Source organism: Limulus polyphemus, unplaced genomic scaffold, assembly GCF_000517525.1.
Source record: "Limulus polyphemus unplaced genomic scaffold, Limulus_polyphemus-2.1.2 Scaffold1713, whole genome shotgun sequence".
Lineage (NCBI taxonomy): Eukaryota > Metazoa > Arthropoda > Merostomata > Xiphosura > Limulidae > Limulus > Limulus polyphemus.
Genome location: NW_013667323.1, coordinates 58,886 through 66,547, shown reverse-complemented (window position 1 = coordinate 66,547; position 7,662 = coordinate 58,886). Strand labels below are relative to the sequence as shown.

At 33.9% G+C, this 7,662-nt stretch overlaps 1 protein-coding gene across 1 annotated transcript in view; it reads right to left on the bottom strand.

Moving 5' to 3' along the window:
- LOC106464665 (zinc finger protein 423 homolog) overlaps positions 1–7,662 on the bottom strand; it is an 89,758-nt gene that overhangs the window by 78,506 nt on the left and 3,590 nt on the right. Inside the window, exon 2 of the mRNA XM_022392426.1 lies at positions 2,964–3,070. The gene's annotated coding sequence lies outside the window, so the exon portion shown is untranslated. The remainder of the gene's footprint in view (positions 1–2,963; positions 3,071–7,662) is intronic.

Here is a 7,662-nt window from a genome sequence, read left to right as displayed (position 1 = left end):
ATAGTGATGTGTGTGTGTTCAGGAGATGTCACCACTGTGTGATAAACAAACATGCTTATAGTGATGTGTGTGTGTTCAGGAGATGTCACCACTGTGTGATAAACAAACATGCTTATAGTGATGTGTGTGTTCAGGAGATGTCACCCCTGTGTGATAAACAAGTGTCCGTAGCCCCCAGTTTGGGAACCACTACAATAATAGGCACGTGAAGTGCGTGTTCTAAAGCTTCACACTTTGAGTAACAAGTAAATAAATATATCCATATCAACGAATGCAAATATTCAAATTCAAATAGTGTAGTCTTAGCAAAGGAATTAATCTGATATCTTAGCAAAGAAATTAATCTGATATCATAGCAAACGAATTAATCTGATATTTTAGCTAAGAAATTAATCTGATATCATAGCAAACGAATTAATCTGATATCATAACAAACGAATTAATCTGATATCTTAGCAAAGGAATTAATCTAATATCATAGCAAACGAATTAATCTGATATCATAGCAAACGAATTAATCTGATATCTTAGCAAAGGAATTAATCTGATACCATAGCAAACGAATTAATCTGATATCATAGCAAACGAATTAATCTGATATCTTAGCAAAGGAATTAATCTGATATCTTAGCAAAGGAATTAATCTGATATCATAGCAAACGAATTAATCTGATATCTTAGCAAAGGAATTAATCTGATATCATAGCAAACGAATCAATTTGATATATTAGCAAAGGAATTAATCTGATATAGAAGCTAAGCTTGATTACGTATATTTGAATGACAATGTCTTTCTATTTAATATTTTCACATGCCTCAGGAAAGGTCATGATATACTTTTAAAAAGACGAAGTTATTCGTTATTTCCATGTAAGTGGAGGTTCATCTAACGCACCAATCAAAATTCTTCCGAAAGCAAACAATCGTTAAATTAAAAAAGCGTAAATACTTTTTCTATTTCAAGAGTCTATAGTTCCTATTAACTAAGCTACACCTAACGAGCAGAAAGTCATCATAACCAGAAGAAAGGGGAATGCATGTTATGTCCTGTACTGATAATTTAGTGGACAGTCATAAAAAATATTTGATTTTTATTGTTATTCTTGTTAACAAACTCACTTTATAGTTTTAACCAAAATTTCATACATATTTACAGAAAGCAAGAATACAACAATAAGTCAACAGCGGGTAACAAAGAACACCACACAGAGAAGAAGGAATGCGCCAAAAATAATTGGATGACAGCATATACAAAAAAAAACTACCAAACGAAAGATCTAAAGGCGATAGAAACTGTTATGGGTTTTAACACAAGTGCACCACTAAATGTGTTCTTGAATGCTCTATGCCTTCAAAGCATAGTTACAAGTTTAAAAATATATTGTCTCTTCTGATAATATTTTCTTTGTTTATCACGAAATAGAATTTTTTTTTGCTAATCAAATTTTATGGGCATTTCCAAGTACGAAACGTTAAAACTTCCACTGGTGGTGAAAATGTTATTTTAATCTTGCTTCCTGCCAAATCTCTGCCAAGTTACGTATTTGCGACCAATTATCAACAAAATTCATTCAACGAACCAACCACACGGGGAAGAAATAGTTAATATTCAAGTATAACGCCCGAAACTTCTTTTAGATTTCTAAGCTTCCTCCCCCGTGACTCAGCGGCATATCTGCAGACTTACGATCTAAAATTTGGGTTTCGATACCTGTGGTGGGCAGGGCACATTGTATTACTTTGTGCTTAACAGCAACCAAATCAAATCAAGAAAAAATCAAGTATTCAAATAAAGCACGTATCTATTAGTAAGTCCTCAAATGTTTTGATGTAAAACACATGCCATAAAAGCCATCACTTCAATATTGTTTAATCTACTAGGTTTGATTGTGACGAAAGAAACGACCCCTTTACCCATTTGTTACATTTTTCTGTTTTCAAAGAGATTTTTCATGTCCAATTCATTTCATACGAAACCCTTGATTTTATGTCAGTTACTCTTAGCTGGAATCTGGTTGAGAAAACCAATTCGTTAGGAAAAATAAAACTAGCTAGCCCGACGGTTTTTTATGGTTTTCTTCTCAAATGCTCTGAAATATACGTTTTCTAATCCTTTCAGCTCACTATACATAGTATAATCTGCTAAAATTTAAAGAACAAAATACACATGAATAACACTTAAAATAAATCTACAAAACATAGTCAAATATGTAAACAGTTTGGTTTGTTTGAAGTGAATCACAAAGCTACACAGTGGGCTATCTGTGCTCTGCCTACCTCGAGTATGGAAACCAGACTTTTAGTGATATAAGTCCGCAGCAATACTACTGTGCCACTGGGGGTGAGGGCTAAGGTTTGTTATTCAGTCAGTTTAATGTAATGAACTTTACTACACGGTTCACATACTGACCCCCTTTTTTTAAGTTAAGCACAAAGCAACACAATGGGCTATCTGTGCTCTGCCCACCACGGATATCGAAACCAGGTTTCTAGCGTTGTAAGTCCGCAGACATTCCACTACTGGGGAGCATAGTTAAACAGAAAAAATGTCTTATCTGTTTACTTGTAATATATTATGTATATATTTATATGACATAAGCTTTTTTTATTCTACGTCACATACTTAAACGTTATTAACTTCAATAAAAGATATTTATGTGTTTTCGTATTGAATTTAATGTTCTATGTTAGTTTTTAGTAAACAAAATGACTATTTTTGGCTTCTTGATTTAATATTAAAATGCAATTCAAGTACTTTCTTCCAAAAGTAAGATGAAGAGGGCACTGTTTCATAACCACTTCATTCCTTTTTTTTTTTTCACTTACCCCTAAATTACGAAAACGGGTTTAGAGCAGCAGCTCCAACAACGCGTAACATCACCTTGTTAATACAAATTTATCAATCATGCAAATTTACTTTTAATAACTTAACGATCAGTGGTTAAACACCCTGGCATACCAACCTGTAATTATGTGGCCAGTAATTTTTTTCTTCTCCCTAAGAGTAGTGCTATCGTCGATTCATCCTCTTCAGGGCTTTCATCGGTATAATCGTCGTCGAGTTCATCATCTATGTGGTTAATTCCAATAAGATTAATTAGCTAGTTTACTTGAAAATCAGTATCTGTTTATAAATGTAAATCGACAATATTTTTAAGATAGGGCAGCAGCTGGAAACTATATACGCCTATCTATAATAATTGACAAGTGTAGGAAATGATTCTGAACATTTTACAATATACAACTAAAGATAAATATATATTTATTGTCTGTATAAAGCTAACATGCAAGTCTAAACCTAAAATATTTCGTGAGACTAGTTATTTTCACCAATCAATCCAAACTAAACACACAACATAGAGTTGAATTTTGCCTCTGTCTAACATAAGTTGTACATTTAACTATTTCAACCACCTATGTCAAGTTAAAACATATAACATGGGGTTAGCTTTTGCATTGTCTAAGCTAAGCCTAACATCAGTTTTTCAGTGAATCATTGCCACTACCCAAGCTGCCTCACAACATATAACATGGAGTTAAATTATGCCAATGCTCAAGCTAATCATAGCATAAGTTGTTCGGTGAATTATTTCACCACCCACATTAAGTTAAAACATATAACATGAAGTTAACTTTTGTCAGTGTCCAAGCTAAGCCTAACATAATGAAGAAATTTATTTGAATGGACGGCAACTGCCTGTTGTAACAACACAAGTATTTCTACAACAGACAATTGCCGGTCTTTCCACGAAATTTCACCCAGAATACTCTGCGTAAATAATCTATCAAAGAAAAGCCTAAAATAAGTTGTATAGTTAATCATTACCGCTACCCAAGTTAAGTTAAAACATATAATGTGATGTTTAGTCTTGCCAGCGTCAAATTAATAGTAACTTCCGATCAGGACAAGCTATGTGCTTAGAGTGAAACTAAAAATCAACCTGGCAATCATTATAGCTATTTAAATATACTTTCCTTATGTTTTTACTTATAAAGATTATAATGCATTGTTTTATGAGTTAGAGACCTTCGTTGTTGACGGTATGTTCGGCTTTAATCCTTATAATATCCCACGAGGTTTGGCCAGTTAAGAGATTTAGATTAGTTATAAATATTATATTAGTGTCTTAAGCTAATACTGCAAAATAATTTTTATAATAAAAGTAAAATGGCAAAACATAAATGAAAATAAAAAGTAACGACATTCGATATACAAGTAACATAACCAGTACGATTAATGAAAGCAGCAACGAATAAATAATATAACCTTACTTAGGGAACACAGAAAACACAAGGTGTCAGCTTGAACTACTGTCGTAGAATTGTTTGTTTGTAGTTAAGCACAAAGCTACACACTGGGCTACCTGTGCTCTGCCCACCACGGCTATCAAAACCCGGTTTCTAGCGTTGTAAGTCCACAGACTTTGTAATTTTGTCTGGAAAACGTAACTTTTCTAAGGTCCAAGCTAAGCCTAACAAATCAAACTTCCTATAGTTAAACTGCATTTAGGTTAAATACCTCTTATGTTAAATGTAGTACTTTAACATGCAGTACGAAAACTAATTACTGTATATAATAAAAGACCTAAACAATACGACGTTTTGTAAATAACATTAGCTCAGAGTTCTTGGAGAAAAAGATGAATAAAAATACTATTAAAGATAAACCTACACAAACAAATACAATGTAAATAAAATCCTTGTAAAAGATTGCGTAGTAACTGAAAAGTAGGCAAACCCCTTGGGTAAGATTTTGATAAACCCCTTGACGAGCTATCGGCAAATATTCGAGAATCTGGACATAGTCCTTGTAAGTGTGTATTTTCCGTTCATGCCTAAAGCCGACTAAAGAAATTAATCTGACGTAATGTAATAAAATAAACTGCTTTAATGGGTAACTTTCTGAGTTCACCAATAATTCAAACAGTTGAACAAAACTATAAGAAAACGCATATTTGTCGGTAGGTTCAAATTCATCGTTTACATTTGGCTTTTTGAACGAGTAGCATGGTCCTCGGTTTAAAAATTAATAATACTTATTACTCAAAGGATAAAAGGGTAGTGAAAAAAATGTCAGTAATGTTGTTTGTAGAATGTAACTGCCTCGAGAACTTTATAGTCTAACGTGGGATTTGTTCAGTCTAGAATGTTCCTATAGAACAGTTGTGCACAAACTTATTTTTCTTATTGCACCTTTCTATCTAAACACGCAATTTGTTTCACGCCCCCCACCTCATTTTACCCTGTTTATTGTTGTTACTATATTACTTAATAGTAGAAATATTTGTACGGTAAGTTTTGAAATTTATTTATTTCTAAATTTGTACGCTCAGGTATAGTCCATATGCTCCGATAATCATAGTTGTGCGTCCCCTACCAGCTCTTTGCGCCCCCATCCCCCTGGAGGGCGTGCCTCACATTTTGCACAACACGGTTATAAATGAACAAAAGTTACTTATCGTATGTAAATACCATAAAAACACAACCTGTTCGTGGCTATGTAACAAAGTCACTGTTGATCGTGTACTAGATTGGACGAACGCATTGCACGCGTTTCGTTGCTACAGCAATACTACATTAAAAGCAAAGTAACGACGTTAATAACCTTAGTCAGTAAATGATCCCAATACATTGAAACTTCCAGATGCCAAGTGCAATTTTATCTCCGTACTGGGGCTTGTCAGCCTTAATTCTGTCATTATTTTGCAAATATGACATTATAATATTCTGACAGCTGAATATAAGCCGTCATTCTCCTAAGTTACTGCCCAGGGCCAGAACCTGCATTGAGTGGCATATACCACTGGTGGGTGTGGGTGTCTGGCAATGACAGAAGATTCAAGCCTAAAGAAGTTCCAAACAACTGTCAGAAACATCACTAACTACACCACACCCTAAACAAATTCCATTAGCTCGGCATTATTATTTTAAGACATACGAAAGAGCAAGAGAAGTAGAAATGAAAAACAAGGGTGTGTAACTTCCTTGTGGTATTACAAGAATTATATATGCAAAACGAATTGAATATTCAGGTTTAAAAAAATCTACACTTTTGCTCTAATTTACTAAACGAAAATATGAAACTAGAACAACAAAACCAGCTGCCCCGAGGAAGGTGAAGTGACTGCTGGTGTGCCTGTGGTGGTAGCAGGTATACACCCGTATTTGCTATTTTGACAGAACTCAAGACATAATGTATAACCCTTACGTTTAAAGATTCACTCATAGGGGCATAAAAATAGCAGACGCGACTTCCTCACGTTTTTAGATTCTAACATCTATCTCCTTGATCTTCTTAGGTGTTGGTTCAAAAGGAACGACGAATGTGTTCTATACTGAAAATACCTGAGATGGAGAGTATAATGCTGTTGTATATTACAAGCAGTATGTAATTAACGGTTGTAATAATACTGGTGAAGACTGAACTAGATAGAGCTTGCAATGTCATTTCTGTCAGTGTTTTCTCTAATAAAATTATTCTGGTTTTCCTTTCGAGGTTTCAAGACTGCTGTCCATCAGTCGCATACAAATATGGGGTATCTTCTCAAGAATATCCACCAATCATATAACAATATAATATCTCAACAAGAATAGCAATCGAACAAATTACACCAGAATATCCTAATAAAATACCCATCGACCATATAACAAAAAATATATTTCACATTTAAAATACCCATGAATCATCAAACAACCGAATAATATCTCACCAAGAATACCTATCAGTCATCTAAGAACAGAATATCCCATCAACAATACCCATCAGTTATATAACAGCAAAATATATCATCAACAATACCCATCAGTTATATAACAACAAAATATCTCATCAACAATACCCATCAGTTATAATAACAGCAGAATATCTCACCAGCAATACCCATCAGTTATATAACAACAAAATATCTCATCAACAATACCCATCAGTTATAATAACAGCAGAATATCTCACCAGCAATACCCATCAGTTATATAACAGCAAAATATCTCACCAACAATATTAATTGGTGCCCTAACCACCTGGCCATGCCGGGCCAAACAGGATTTGTCAAAAATACTCAGCTTTCCATCAACTATGTAACAAAACAAAACATATCTTCGAAAATACTGAGCAGCCACACAAAATCTATTATCAAATTAACAGATAATCATCAGCTCAATAAAAACAGGCTATCACAGTCATATAAACAAAAGGTCACAGAGAGAGCAGTTATGAGCCGTGAAAACAAAATGTTTAATATAAATTTCTGAGCGACAGTATACATTACCACATTCCTGAGGATAAACCCTACTTTTCAACTTACGCTTTATAAAAGCTTTAACTTGTGAAAATATTTTTTGCTTGAACTATGAAATTATCCAACAGAGGTGGAGAAATTAATTTTTTAAGTCATTTTGTTGCTTGTAGCTAAGCACAAAGCAACACAATGGACTATCTGTGCTCTGACCACCACGAGCATCGAAACCTAGTTTCTAGCGGTATAAGTCCGCAGACATACCACTGTGCCAGTGAGGGGGGGGGGGCATTTTGTTCTCATTTGCGCATTTCTATTCTTGATATCACATTAAACATATTTATGATATCATTATTCAGTTTTACATTGTAAAAACAAACAAAAAAAAGCACTTCACTAGATTATAATAACAATATTATTTAGTCTT